Source organism: Pseudonaja textilis, chromosome 10 (assembly GCF_049901715.1).
Source record: "Pseudonaja textilis isolate UNSWEBS1 chromosome 10, rPseTex1.2, whole genome shotgun sequence".
Classification (NCBI taxonomy): Eukaryota; Metazoa; Chordata; class Lepidosauria; order Squamata; family Elapidae; genus Pseudonaja; species Pseudonaja textilis.
This window is the reverse complement of record NC_141999.1, coordinates 12,031,834-12,047,350: the sequence shown is the minus strand read 5'-3', so window position 1 is coordinate 12,047,350 and position 15,517 is coordinate 12,031,834. Positions and strand designations below refer to the sequence as shown.

The following is a 15,517-nucleotide window of genomic DNA, read 5'->3' as shown; positions in this document are numbered from 1 at the left end:
CACAGCTGGCAAGGTGATACCAGGCACCATGTCTTAACATGGCCAGCACTGTACATTCCTCTCCCCCCCCTCCCAATTTAGTGAATATCTAGCTTTACAAGGTAGACTCTTTTTTTAATGCTGAAATTAATTTCCGGCGCTGTTTTAATTTTGCTGTATTTAATTTGATGCTTGCTTTAATTAACTGCTGGGTAAACCTTCTCCCGAGCTACTCTTAGATGGTCGTGATTGCTGGAGTGAAGGGTTGGAGGAAGCCTGGTTTGGCTGGTTGAGGAAGGAAGGGACGGAGAGAGGAAGTCAGATAACAGGGAATCAGAGTTGGAAGGGACCTTGTAGGTCATCTAGTCTAACCCCCTGCCCAAGCAGGAGACTCTACACCATTTCTGACAGATGGGAGTCCAATCTCTTCTTGAAAGTCTCAAGTCTCGTGGGTTCTGGTATTCACCCCACCCCACCCGACCCATTCCCTGATGTTTCAATCCCACCTGGAGATATGGAGGGTCTTTCCACGATGCTTAGAGCAGGGGTCTCCAACCTTGGCAACTTTAAGTCTTGTGGACTTCAACTCCCAGAAGCTTTGCTGGCTGAGGAATTCTGGGAGTTGAAGTCCAGAAGTCTTAAAGTTGCCAAGGTTGCAGACCCCTGGCTTAGAGCAGTTTTTGTCAACCTTGCCAACTTTAAGGTGGGCGGACTTCAACTCCCAGAATTCCCCAGGCTTCTGGGAGTCAAAGTCTACCCATCTTTAAATGGACAAGGCCGAGAAAGAGTGCTTGGAATCAGGATGCCAAGATCCTTAAAGGAATGGCTCTTTATTCCATGTACAGCTCTGTCCAACCTCCACGTGGCCTGCTAATTAAGCTGTATTTTGAGACAAGACCTGACATTTTTGAATACAAGACATGATGCCTCTCTCTCTTGCGTTGCCGTAAAGGGGGGGAAATGGGGGCAGAGTGGGGAAGAGCCCAGTGTTTTCTGTTACGCTGTGGGTTATTTTATGCTGTGGTGGCTCTGAGCACTTAAAAACTCGACTGTCCTGGTGGTCAATTTAACTCAAGGACGATCTTTCTCTGGCTGAGTGCTGTGTTTGGTCTTTGAGTGATGCACTGAAAAACCACAGTCCAAAAGGGCCGGGGAGGGTGTGGTGTTGGAGGGGGAAATGCTTGAAGCTGGAACAAACAACAGTCAGTTTGATTACTGTAGTTAAGAAACAACTCTCAAGAGAGGGGGCAGGAGACTCTGCGGCTGCACCCGGTGCCTTATGGGGTTGCAAACAACTTTAGGATGAGAGGCTGTTCGTCCTTCCTTTTTATCCAGTTTTCTCTTGCGTTCTAAAATTGTGGCGCTTCTTCTGCACTTCAGATCTTATAACTGTTGGGAAACTGGCAGCCAGGCTGGAAGGAGGGGTCAAGTGAGGGCCTAGCTTGGAGTCCTTACACAAGCAGTATAAGCTTGACCTCCCCCGTGATCCATGAAGCCTTATCCGATCATCCCCAGGGGAAGGCAAAGCAATCTGGCAAGAGGCTTGTAGCAAACAAAGTTATTGACTTTGGCTATTCACAAGAAGGCTATGGTTTGCTTCCTCCTGACAACAATCCAGAAATCTTGAATCTGGTGCTCACCTGCTGTTCTAGAACACTCTGTTCAGAATCAAGGAATTTTGGGGGGGTTACCTGGGGAGATACCACCTTGGAGAATGTGGGGACAACCCCATCTCACTGTCAGGCATCCTGCATACCACTTGATCTGGGGAATAAATGGAGCCGCAGCAGTTGAAGATATTCAGCTCCTGTTGGGGGACTGACAGCACTGTACAGTTTGGTGTGACACACTTCTATTCCCATGTTTACAGGCTGAAACCTAAGCAACGTGTAATGAAGTTCACACATGTCTGGAGAGGCAGCCTTTTCTTTTACGCTTATTCTCCAGGTATTGTGATGCCACCGAACACAGTCCCACTTTTTAATAATTAAAATGTGAATTCGGGGCTGAAGTTTTTCCAGCTTCTTTTTTAAACTGAAAAACACGTGCACTTTTTCTTTTAACCACATCCTCTCATTTTTGCCACGCTGGGCTGGTTTCTTATTAACCTCTGAATGAGTCCCCCGCTTTTCTGTAAAGATGCTGCTTTACAAAAGCTTGCCCATGACTTCCCCATGCCTTGCCAGTAAGGTATTTGGGAAGGTAATGGGAAAGGAAATGGTTTCTCCTTTATTTCTTCAGCCAGTTCGGATTTTATTTTCGTGTGTCTGGGGCGAGAGAGAGAAGTTCAGACAAAGAGCTAACCCCTAAACCTAGGTTAAGAAAAGGCATCGGCTGTGTTGACATTAAACTGTTTGGCTTAGAGCAGGGGTGTCCAACCTTGGCAACTTTAAGACTTGTGGACTTCAACTCCCAGAATTCCTCAGCCAGCTTTGCTGGCTGAGGAATTCTGGGAGTTGAAGTCCACAAGTCTTAAAGTTGCCAAGGTTGGACACCCCTGGCTTAGAGGTTTAGGTGCTTGGCCTAGAAACTAGGAGTTGGTGAGTTCTAATCCCACTTTAGGCATGAAAGCCAGCTGGATAACCTTGGGCCAATCACTAGGGGGCTGTGAGTTCTAATCCCGCCTTAGGCATGTAAATCGATTGGGTGACTTTGGTCGAATCCCCAGGAGATTGTGAGATCTAGTCCCGCCTCAGACATGAAAGCCCGCTGGATAACCTTGGGCCAATCACTAGGAGGATGTGAGTTCTAATCCCGCCTTAGGCATAAAAGTTGACTGGGTGAGTTTGGGCAAATCACCAGGAGATTGTGAGTTCTAGTCCCACTTTAGGCATGAAAGCCAGCTAGGTGACTTTGGGCCAATCCTTCTGTCTCTCAGCACAGCCCACCTCACGGGCTTGTTGTGGTATGGAAAACCACAAAAGAATATTGTGTATGTTCTCAGCCTCGAGTTACGTATAAAGTAATAAAGGCACTATTAAAAAAAATCAAATAAATAAAAATAAAGGAGCCTAAAGTCATGTTACGGCTTGATGCTATAGCTGGGCTGATCCGACAGGCAATAGATTCCTGATGAGCCCCAAACTATCCCAGCCCTTTGGGGCTGCACATCACTTGCTGTGCAAAAGCCATCTCCACAGCAAGAGGGAGAGACAGAAATCTAAAAATCTTAAAAATATTACAAACAATAGGAACCTTTTGCATTTATTGTTTCTTGGTAGCAAAAAGAGGTCATCACCGCCTAGTGAAGATAGAGCAAAGGGTGTCAAACTCGATTTCATTGAGGGCCGCATCAGGGTTGTGTTTGACCTTGGGGGGGGGCAGGGTAAGTGTGGCCAGTGTGACATCACTCGTGTCAGGGGTGCCTGTGGCAGCCCAACCACTCGGCCAACGAAAACAGGCTCCCAAGCTCCATTTTCAACTGCCATGGCCTCCTGCAACCCTCTGCCAGGGAAAACATGCGGCCCTCCCGAGCTCCATTTTCCCTGGCAGAGGGTTGCAGGAGGCTGTCACAGCTGAAAACGGAGCTCGGGAGCCTGTTTTCGCTGGCAGAGGCACCACGGGCCGATCCTTCGCTGTTTCCAGGACAGCCCTGCGGGCCAGATCTAAGTACTCTGTGGGCTGGATCCAGCCCCCCGGGCCTTGAGTTTGACACCCTTGAAATAGAGGGAACTCATTTAGGATCTACTTGAGTCCCCCTTCCCACAGGACTTAAGCTGCACCGGAGATGGAGCTTTGGTTTACGAGCCAGTTAATGGCCATTCATTTGCAGTGCTGGACAAACTTGATGCAGCAGGTAGATGATAAAAAATGACATGTGTATGTGTGTGTACTCTCCCAAGGAAAAGAGGATTGGGAATGAGAGCTGAGAGTGAGAGAAATGATACTAGGAAAATTTAGGTTGCTTGATAGGGAAACCTGCTGTTTAAAAAAGGATGGCACTTAACTTCCAGAAGCCAGAAGGTTTCTGGGTGTTTACTGAGGTTTTCTGGCCAGGATAATTGATCACTGGGTGTCATTGAAACAAAATTGAGGTAGCTCAGTTAGGCTGAGAGAAGTTGACTGGGGCATCTATCAGCAGATCCAATTCCATTCTTCACTCTTGACTTGTTCCCGGGTTAAATTTCTCTCTTTCTTCAGCTCTGGGTGTCAGACTGGGAAGAGACAGGACTAGGCAGACACACAATGAAGTGTGTCCTTGAACAAATTCAGGGGGATATTTGCAGCGCCTTAAAGATCTCTTGGGGGGGGGGGGACCCTTTGCAGGGATTCAGATTCAGGATGGAATTCAACAGGATTGTGCAAAGTCTTCTTTCTTTCTTTCCTCTTTCACACAAGGGGGTATGGCATCAATTCCTTGTACAAAGAATAGGAAGTGCCGGTGGTGGGATTCATTTTTTTTTTTACTACCGGTTCTGTGGGCCAGGCTTGGTGGGCGTGGCAGGGGAAGGATACTGAAAAATCCCCCTTCCCTTCCCTCCCCACCCCGCTAACCTGCTTTCCAGCTCTCTTCTCCTGTGCAGGGCAACCAAAGAAGACCCAGCCGATCAGCTGGGACTTAATGGGAGGCAGAGAATAGATGAGGTTGGTGGGGCCAGACGGTTCTCAAAATTTTCTGCTACCAGTTCGTGAGAACCAGTCAGAACCGGCTGAATACCACCTCTGAAGTGCCCTCCTCAAAATTTCAATACAATTTCTGATCTTCTTTTGGTCTGGGAGATCCCCTGGAACAGGGGTCTCCAACCTTAGCAACTTTAAGCCTGGCGGACTTCAACTCCCAGAATTCTCCATCCAGTCATGTTAGCTCAGGAATTCTGGGAGTTGAAGTCCTCCAGGCTTAAAGTTGCCAAGGTTTGAGAGCCCTCCTGCCCTGGAAGGATTGCGAGCCAGAAAGGTGAGGCAACTTTTGTCTATATTGGGGAAAGAGAGGCAGCACCATAAGGAGAAAAGGCCACTGCTCACACTTCCTTGTCATAGGAAAGGCTTTCTTTCCGTCTGGACAGGAAATCACATGCACACCGTGTGTGTGTGTGTGTGACCTTGATGTATGCAAGTGGCTTCATGTGGCTTGTTGAGAAATGCTTTACTCACAATTAGCTGAGTTTGCATTACGTCTTAAGCGGGTGAAACCTACCGCAGGGGTCACAAAATGTATGTTGCAGGTGGATTTGCAAACCTGTTAAAGCCCGAATAAACCACAGTTAGGCTGCACTGCGGATTGGTGGATATGGACAGCAGGCTGGGATAAATAGTTTCTCTCCATAGTGATCCAACATCCAGGTTTCCTGCACAGAAATGCTTTCTGGGTAACAAATGTTGTTGCTGTGAGAACTAATGCAGTTGCTGTTTAGAAAGAACATGTGGTATAGCCCTCTGGGGTTTGCACCGCCTCGCTGGGAGTATTTGAAATGTGAATGCTTTTCATTCAAAAGTCCTGGATTATTTGGGCTGAGAAAGAGAGCCCAAATCCACGGCTCACTTGCATATAGGAATCAATCAGACTGTCTAGCTTTATTCTTTTAGTAATCTCGTTTTCGGCATGGGACGTATGAGCTCTGAAATATACATTCCCTCACCTGTGTTTTTTTTTTTTTTCAAAGGGTGATTACAGCTTTGAGAGGACTGTAGCCTGTTTCCTTTTTTCCCAAATAACTGAATGGGCTTGGATTCTCTTGAGTTGTGGGTCCCTGTATTAGCCAAACATATAAATCTAAAATTAATCAAGGGAGTTGGGGCGTTTTCCAACAGCTTTACAAATGCAAAGCCTATTTGCTTTCCTGCGAGCTTGGTCAGCCCGGCGAGGAAATGAGTGATAATCTCGCCCTGCCCTGTGATTGCAGAAGAGAAGAGAAGAGAAGAATGTTCTCACTGCTGCTGTTGACCAGGGAGAGCAAGGAGAAAGCAATTTAGCCAAGGATGAAATGGCTGAGCTAGTTTCAGCCTTCCTGCCAGAAAGTTCATCAGCCTCCAAGCTGCCTTTGGCTCTGTCTAAGCAGCAAAAACAACAGTACCGCAGTTTCCAAGCAGGAACTCCAGCTGGGGAAGATCAGACCGGCCAGAACTGCATTTAAACGCTGGGTTATGTCTCACCTCTTTGTTCTGGATGCAGAGAGCTAGTCCCTGCTTCCCACCCACCCAAAGCTCCCATTTGCTAGTCCTTTTTTTCTTGCACGCTTTGATCTTGTTTGTCTGTAAATCTGATAGTGGGACCCGAAGCTTTTTTTTAAAAAAAAAAACAAAAAACAGAGCAAGATATTTGCATGACTTATCTGCAGAATGCATGCAATCCAGGAGGCTGATATATAGACTGACCCAAGTTTTTGGACCATCTAACTCACTATCAGCTACGCCAGTGTTTTTCAAACGTGGCAACTTTTAAGATGTGTGGACTTCAACCTGCTGGCTGGGAGAATTTGGGGAGCTGTAGTTCACACTTCCGAAAGTTGCCAAGTTTGAAAAATACATAAACAGGGAGCATTTTTTCCCCACCAGCCCGTCTAGATACACTAAATATGGGAACTAGCAGGTTTTTGGTTTTTTGTTTTTGCATGCGAAATCTGTGATCTGCCACTGAGCCAAAGCTTTCCAGTCACAGAGCAACTGAATGGGCAAAGGAATTCATACTGCCCCTTGCAGATTCCAGAGAGTGTGATCTTGTCCCTTGGGCGTTTGGGGTGTGTGGAATGTGGGTTTTGCAGGCCTAAACTCGATAGCTAGTAGCCCTTCATGCCTTTGTAGCTTAAGAGGGATGTCTGAAGGAAGGAGGAATGTGGCCTGGGTCATGGGCTAAAAATAGATGGGAACCGAAAAGAAAGCGTGATTAAAGAAGGGAAGAATTAAAATAGAGAAAGAGGTGATAAGGGGAATGGGCAAAGGGAACAGGTAAAAAGTAGGGATAAAAGTGCAAAGTTTTAATTGCACACGTGTCCCAATGTGCTTCCATACAAAAACCATGAACCAGTTTTTTTTAAAAAAAATACGGGTTTCCGTGATTATATAACATCTTTACGAACTGAGATGATATCTTTCTATTTTAGGTGCAGAGTACACTATACTTCTAACTGTACCAAAAGTAGTTTCCGTTAAAATTGTGTTTTATTTGGAAAGTGTGGTTTACATGCTGCAGCTCTATGGGGCTCGTTGGCAGTCTCCCCCCCCACTGTACGGTATGAGAATTTTTGCCTCACCAAGCATTGTGCTATTGGGTCTTGCAAAAAGAATGGTGGCTTGGTAGCTTTCCACCTCCCGTTCAGAGTTCATTGCACGTGGCTTTGTGCAGATACTATTCTTTTCATTGTCTTGAACTCCTGCATGGTGTAAATCTAATAAATAAATATGCAAAATCCTCAAGAAATGCGAGGGTTATGTACAAATGTTATGGAGACACGCTGGTATCTTTATCTACCAATTTTTATAGCAAAAGAAAAAAGCACTGACCTCCCATTTTTGGGAGGGGCGGAAGGAGCCCTCATATAGAAATTAGTCATCCATCATTAAAATTACTTACTTGGGAGAATGCAAACATTTGCTTTGCTCCTAGGATCCTCCTTGCTGAGCTCAGCTGAGAGGGAAATGAGTGAGGTCTGTCTCAGCATTTTGGACTTGGGATGTGTAGCAAACTGGAACTGATGTTCATTTTGTTTGATATCTCTTCCGTGGCATGATCTCTAGATGAGTTAGCAGGCTGAATTCTAGAGTGCTGTTTCTCAGCCTTGGCAACGTTAAGCTATATCAGGGGTGTCAAACTCAAGGCCCGGGGGCCAGATCTGGCCCACGGGGCCACCCTGAAAACAACAAAGGATTGGCCCACAGTGCTTCTGCAAGAAAAGACGGAGCTCGGGAGGGCTGCACAAAGAGGGTTGCAGGAGGCCATGGGAGCCGAAAATGGAGCTCAGGAGTTCGTTTACTGGCAGAGTGTTCAGACCACTACAGACGCCCCCTCCCCCCCCCCGACACGAGTAACGTTGGCCACTCCCAATCTTGGCCATGCCTACCCCAGCCCCCCAAAGTTGAACACAACCCTGATGCGGCCCTCAATGAAATGGAGTTTGACACCCCTGAGTTATATGGACTTCCACTCCCAGAATTCCCCAACCAGCATGGCACCCAAGCATTAAAAGTATACTGGGAGTTGAAGTCCATGCATCTTAGCTTTCCCAAGGTTGAGAAACACTGTTCTAGAGTCTTCATTTCCTCTTCTTGATATTACTTGTGATGAGGGGAAGGTGACCCCTCTTGATTGGGAGGAGTACGAGGAAAGTCCTGATCCTACAGGAAGTGCTAATTCAGCATTCAGATATTGAAGGCTGAATTTTTTGCAGGATCCAATCTGGGTTTTGTCACTGGGGCCAGAGGTTTAGTCTTCCGAGCTTTTGGTCTCGTGCTGGAGCTCATCCCTGGTGTTTGCCTTCATTCACAGAATGATTTGTATAACTCTAGCGGGTTCTGCATATTGGTTTATTTGTTAAATTTATATTCTGCCTCTACTCTAGGTAATAAACATGGTAATAAACATGGCATGTGCAATAAGTGCATATCCAGTTATATATCAATTCAAGGCCTGTTTTAGTTCTTTAGTGGAAAATAAATCTGTACTTCTAAGCAGCTAAGCATTGAAAAGAACTTGCCAACTGACCTGTTTTGGCTGGCCTGATTGCAGAAAGGGAGCAAGGTTTAGCAGTGGAAAGTGGATCTTTCTGAAATTTTCCTCCCTCTTGAAACTTCTGTTGAACGTTTAAGTTTGCCTAGTCGTGATGCAGACATAAAAGACCTGGGAAGTCTTGGTCTTCTGTGGCACGACACATTGCAATGAGTGAAATGTCTCATTAAAAGAGGAAAACATTTCTCTGGACCTTTAGCTTGGGAGGGGGTGGGATTTCATTTAAGGAGGGGTTGCTTGCAGACCAGTGGAGTTGCATGATTTGGGAGAAGGCACATATAACACCACTATTCCAGGAGAGGCATTGGCTGCCAGCATGTTTCCAGGTGCAAATCAAGGTGTTATTGTCACCTTTGCAGCCGTACGTGACTTGGGACCAGATTACCCCTTTGCAGCCGTACGTGTCTTTTTCCAAGAGTTTCTACCAATCTGATCAAATCCAGCAGATTGGGCATGCTGCAGATCCCGTCAGCCAAAAAGTACCGACTGGCAGGAACTACTAGAAAATGGCCTCTTTTTTTTTTTTGCTGTACTCCCTGTTCTCTCCTCGGAGATTAGAATGACTTGTTGGCTTTTTTGCAAACCTTTAAAAACAACTTGGTTATAAGGAGCTCAGGATATGTGGAGGGCCCTGTTACTTGGCACTACTATTAGTTGACTAATCATCAGGGTTGCTGTTTTATACTTCTTTATTTTGTGGATATTGTTTTAATGTGTTTTAAATTGTTTTAGAAGTTTAGAACTGTAAGCTGCCCAAAGTCACTTGGTTAAGTTGGGCAACTATAGAAAGTGAATGAATGAATGAATGAATGAATGAATGAATGAATGAATGAATGAATGAATGAATGAATGATGGTGGTACCCGCAGGCCACTTTGAGAAGGAGGTGGAGGTAATGATCCACTCACTTTGGAACTGATGGTTCTGCTCTGGTTCCATTTGCTGATATGAGTGTCTCCAGGTGGGCTAAGGTTAAGATATGTCTGTCCTCTTGGGGGCTTTTGTGTGCTGATGGTGTCAAAGTTTTAGGCAGGCGTGTGAATTTTTGTTGCACTTCTTGGAAAATAAAAATTAGGGAGGACTAAAGGGAGAAGAGTTGGATGAAGGTTGATTGGAGAACTGCACCCCGTTATATTTCAGTCGCTTGTTTTAATTTAGTTAGACTACATTTCATTGGATTGCATGCACCCATGAATAATATTTTCCCCATTTTTCTCCTAAAACCAAGTATCTAGTCCTTAGGGATGCCAGGAAATAAAATAATAAATAAGATCAGTGCCCAGCAGCTAAGGGAATCTTTCTTAATATCTGACAGTTCTTCTCACAGGCATCCATCGTATACCTTACTTATAACTAAGTTCTTCAAATGCTATTTTCCCTTTACAGATAGTCCTTTTTTAGACACCGTAATTGGGACCAGGAACTGGGTTGTTAAACAAAGCAGTCACTAAGTAAAACCATAATTGTGCTTATGATCTTCCTTCAGTTTTCTTTTGTTTTACAGACCTGCGAAAATTATAAATGCAGGTATTGGTCACAAAGATACTTTCTCATCACCTGTGAATGGCTAAACAAGGACTATCTATATTTTGAAACAACAATGGTCTGTTTTGCAGCCACCATATCTGTATACAAGCAATCCCTTTTAAACCAGCAACCACAATTTTTGTTTAAACACCTCCCCCCCCCCCCACACACACACTGAAGTACATGGTTTAAAAGTATTGATTCTTAAGCAATTCGTATTACTATCGGCTTACATTTTCTTATGATGTGAACTTCAGTAATTGATGGTGTATGTATGTGAAACTTTTTATGCATGTAAATAAAATAAATGTGCCCTTCAGAGTTGTAAGTATGAAAGGTTCCTGCAGATAATTCTTCACACAGTGAAGGCTGTACAAACGGGTAGTCCTCGACTTACCACAGTTGAGCCCAAAATTTATGTTGCTAAATGAGACAAGTGAGCTTTGTCCCATTTTATGGCCTTTCTTGCCACAGTTGTTAAGTGAATCACTGGCATTGTTAAGTTGGTAACACAGGGGTTAAATAAATCTGGCTTCCCCATTGACTTTGCTTGTCAGAAGGATGCAAAAACGGATCACATGTCTCCAGGATGCTGCAAGTATCATAAGTATGTGCCAGCTGCCAAGCGTCTGAATTTTGATCATGTGACCACGGGGATGCTACAACGGTTGTAAGTGTGAAAAACGGGCATGTCACTTTTTTCAATGCCTTTGTAACTTTGAGTGCAGGGAAGAGCAACAAAGATGATTAGGGGACTGGAGGCTAAAACATATGAAGAACGAATTGGGTATGTCTAGTCTAATGAAAAGAAGGACTAGGGGTGACATGATAGCAGTGCTCCAATATCTCAGGGGCTGCCCCAAAGAAGAGGGAGTCAAGCTATTCTCCAAAGCCCCTGAGGGCAGGACAAGAAGCAAAGGGTGGAAACTAATCAAGGAGAGAAGCAACTTCGAACTAAGGAGACATTTCCTGACAGTTAGAACAATTAATCAGTGGAACAACTTTCCTCCAGAAGTTGTGAATGCTCCAACACTGGAAGTTTTTAAGAAGATGTTGGATAACTATTGGTCTGAAGTGATGTAGGCTTTTCTGCCTAAACAGCGGGTTGGACTAGAAGACCTCTAAGGTCCCTTCCAACTCGGTTATTCTATTCTGTTCTGTTCTATTCTATTTGAACGGTCATTAAATGAACTGTTGCATGTCAAGATCAACCTGAACAGATAACATATAAAGACTCCCCCAAATCCTGATGGCCACAAGAGCATGTCCATGTGTTTTCTTGACAGTAACAAGAAAATATTTTGCAATTGTTTGCTTCTGGGATGTGTTTTCACCTTCCCAGTCTAACCTACACCTTGGAACTTCCTGGAGCTTACCCTTCCAAGTTGTAACCTGTGCCAACTCTATTTAGCTTCCAAATCTAGACAGTGGCCCAAAGCCACCAGTTTCTAAGATTGTCAACCTGAGATTTTACTGCAGGCAGCCAGCATGGTAACATACTTTACACCAGCTTTGCTTAAGGTGGGACTTTCCAGGTGTTGACTTTGCTGGCTGAGAATTCTGGGAGTTTTAGCCTTTCTTCCCCTGGAGGAACCTGGGTGATCCTGGTTTTTATGCTGAACCAAGCCTTTAAGAACTTTCAGATCTGGGGTGGAAAGTCATCAGCTGATTGGACCTTCAAAGGTAGGTGTGAAGAAATTAACAGCTATGTTAGTTTCAGCCACCTTGTTTGGGGAATAGCATAGCTGCTGCTAAGCTTGCTTTGAAATGGGCTCTCCCAGAGCTGAACTATCCCATGCAATGAAAAGTCCCTGATGAATATGAATATAAAAATAAAACAACCTGGTGCAGAACCGAAACAAAATGCTTATTTTTTATAGTAGATGTACAGACTCCCCCTCTCCCCCATGTCGCTAGCTGGCCAGCACAATTGACGGGCAGTCGCTTAAGAGAACCATTTTATTTTATTGTGCCTAATGGGAAGAATTATAACCACCCCAGGAAGACTGTGTGAGACGAAAGAGGGATAAATGATAGAAAATTACCCTGAATCGGTAGAGGAGCCGATTCCATGATGGATAAGTCGGGCTGCCAGAGTCACACGAGCATTTGATATCTTAATTGAAAGATTCAGCCTGTTGAAGCAAGTAGCATCACTAAGATGCCATTTGCAAGCTCGCTCATTATTGGCATGGGGGAGAGGGATTGTGTTTTCTAGATTTTTGAATGGCATAGGACCCCTGCACCCCAGATAAGATGTGCTTTAGCTGCAACCTGAATCCAAGGATCTCTTTCTGTGTGTGGCCGAAAGATTTCCTGGTTAAAAGCAAGTTGGGGCTGTCTCTAAAACACCAGCTAAGCTAAGCAGTTTTGATCAGGATTTGCTTTTGGTATCTGGGGGTCGGTCTTGTGAAGCTGCAGAAGAATATCTTTGGAAGCATGCCCGTAACACGTGGGTTGTGTTACGCACACCCTTCACCCCAACATAGGGGCACAGGTAGTCAATAACTTGTGGCTGTTTGTTTAGCAGCCATTTGGAATCATGACGGCACCGAAAAGTTAACTTACACTTGGTCCTCACACTTATGACTGCTGCACAACCCCAGCAGTCATATGATCAAAATTTGAGCTCTTGGCAACCAACATCTATTCACAACACTTAACAGCATCCCGGGGTCACGTGTTCACCAATCGTGACCTCCTCATTCAGCTTCCAACAAGAGTAAGTGGGGGGAAACCAGATTTGCTTTAACAATTGTAGTGATTTACTTAATGACCATGGCAAACAAGTTGAAATATTGGGTGCAACTTACTTACCGACCATCTTGCTTAAGGTGTTTCAGTCCTGGTTGTGGTTGTAAGGCAAGGATTACTGTAGTCCAGTTCTCATCTGGAACATCCAGTCAGAAAAGTACTTTGGAAGGAGCCATCGGCTACCACAATGTTTCTCAACCCTGGGATCTTTAAGATGCATGGACTTCAACTCCCAGAATTCCTCAGCCAGCATGAGGGTGTGAAATCCACACATCTTAAAGATCCTGAGCTGGAGAAACATAGAGCTAGTGTGTCTCTCTTTTGTGCAGACCTACTACGTTGAGAGAAGCTCAAATACTTTGGTCGCCTAGTGAGAAGAGGGGACTCACTGGAAAAAACCCTGATGTTGGGAAAGGTGGAAGGCAAAAGGAGAAGGGGACGCCAGAGGATGAGATAGTTAACACAATGAACATGAATTTGGGCAAACTCTGGGAGACAGCGGAGGGCAGGGAGGCCTGGCGTACTATGGTCTATGGAGTCACAAAGAGTTGGACATGGTTTAGCAATTGAATCACAACAGTTATGTTGAGAATATCCAGTTCCCTTGAAAAGATAGATCAGGGATCTTCAAACTTGACAGCTTTAAGACTTGTGGACTTCAACTCCCAGAATTCCTCCTCCAGTCATGTTAGCTCAGGAATTCTGGGAGTTGAAGTCCAAAAGTCTGAAACTTGCCAAGTTTGAAGACCCTTGAGATAGATACATGTTCTCATGCGTATCATGAAGTGGGGATTTTTTCCTCTTCTTTAAGTCTCTTATCATACTTTAGTTGGAAGAAATCTCCATTTGGCTCAGTTCCAAGCTGGGGGAAAAGACACTGGAGACAAAACGGAGGCTGGAGGCTGATTGGAAAGAGGGTCCATTTATGGATGAAGCAGAACCACCAAGCATGTGTGATTCTGGGCAGCTGACCACATGGAGTTGAGAATGAGGGTTATTTATACCTTTTCTTGAGCCTTGCCCTTGAGCTTCCTGTTCCTGTGCAAGAACATGTATTCTATTGGCTGCTGTAGGGGTCATAGCCAACCCTGTAGGTTGTCTGAGAAGTTTAGTAGAAGCCTAGAGGATGATGTAATGTCCCCAGTTGCAATGCGGTGAGCTCTGCTGCTAGATAATCCTATTATGCCCTGGAGGGTCATGTCTTAATCCTATCACCTTGGAGCTGAAGGTCTAATTGTCTTGTAGATAGGCTGCCCCAGTCCTGCTCAATGGGCACCAGATATCTGCTGAGAGCAGGAAGCTGAAGCTCTTGAGTTTCTGTCTCCCTTAAGATTTTTTAAATTTCTCTTTTAGGGGAAATAATTTAACCTGCCTTTTCAAATATTTCTCAAAATACTTCATTCTTCTAGGAGAGGGGCGGGTGCTAACTTTGTACACTTTGGAAGAGGCCAGTTTTGATCACCTGCACTTCATTTGAAATGCTACCTTCTCTCTGCAGACTTTATCTGGGAATGGATGCTTTCTCCACTAGGAGGCAGCTGCTGGGATTTCGGTGCTCATCTTGGGTCAGGGCCTGCAGAGTCCAGCTGTGGACTCTTTTGGCTGTTGTCCTTTGTTTGCTGCGCACCTTTGCAGTGCATTCTGGGAAGCCCCCGTCCCACGATGCCAAGCTGGCTCTTGAGAACAGAGGCTCTGGATAATTCCCAAAGCAAAAGGAAAGAATGTGGAACCGAATGAGTACAGGAGAGCCGTGAATGTGAACTGAGGGGTTGGGTTGGGGCCTCGGGGGTTCCCAGCTGTGCCATGCGCACAACCACCCACCCGCCTGCGCACACAAAGAAAACCCACCCCGGGCAGAGCTGACAAACCAGATCTCCAGCAGAATTTGCTTCAAGCAGACCGGTCAAGAATCAGGGAGTGCTGTGCAAAGAATTCTTTATTTTTTTAAAAAAAAAGAAAATCATTTTATGTGTTCATAGGTAGAGGCCGCTTCTCCTTTCGGTCCATGCCAAAGCCGTTTTAAGGTGTTGCATTTTGCAAAAGAAAAACCTAGTGCGTTAATAATAATCCCCTGAAAAATAGCTGTTGGACGACCGACTTTTACAAAAGGCCTTCCAAAAACATGGCAGCATTGCATCCCACGGTTCTGCCAAAAAAAAAAAAAAAGTGGGGGGGGGACGTTTTTCCCCAGCATAGGTGCCTCGACAAAGTGGGCACTCCTTATCTTGGCTAAGCACCCTTTGCAAAGGAGAGGTCACCGAGAGCAAAACTTTCCCTCAAATTCATCAATATTTTTTTCTTTGCAGAGAGAGGAGACTTCAAGGTTAACCTGGCGCTGGGTATTTTTTTGGGGTGGGTGGGGAGGTGTATTATAAAGCCACCTCCTTTTCGGCTCAAGCTGGAACAGCACAACGAATGGCTGGATTTTCTATGACAAAGACCCCAAACCATTTCTTCTCCACTTGGAGGCCGGTGTGAAATCCGATAGCTTTAGTTCAAAGCATTCCTGGGAAATTGGCGTTAAAGAGGCACAGCAGACTGTTTTGGACTTCAGGAGTAATTGCTACCTTTTTCTTGAACATAAACAGCTACTTGGGTG

General features: G+C 45.1%; 1 protein-coding gene across 7 annotated transcripts in view; it reads left to right on the top strand.

Moving 5' to 3' along the window:
- AHDC1 (AT-hook DNA binding motif containing 1) overlaps positions 1-15,517 on the top strand; it is a 261,817-nt gene that overhangs the window by 86,558 nt on the left and 159,742 nt on the right. The window lies entirely within an intron of this gene.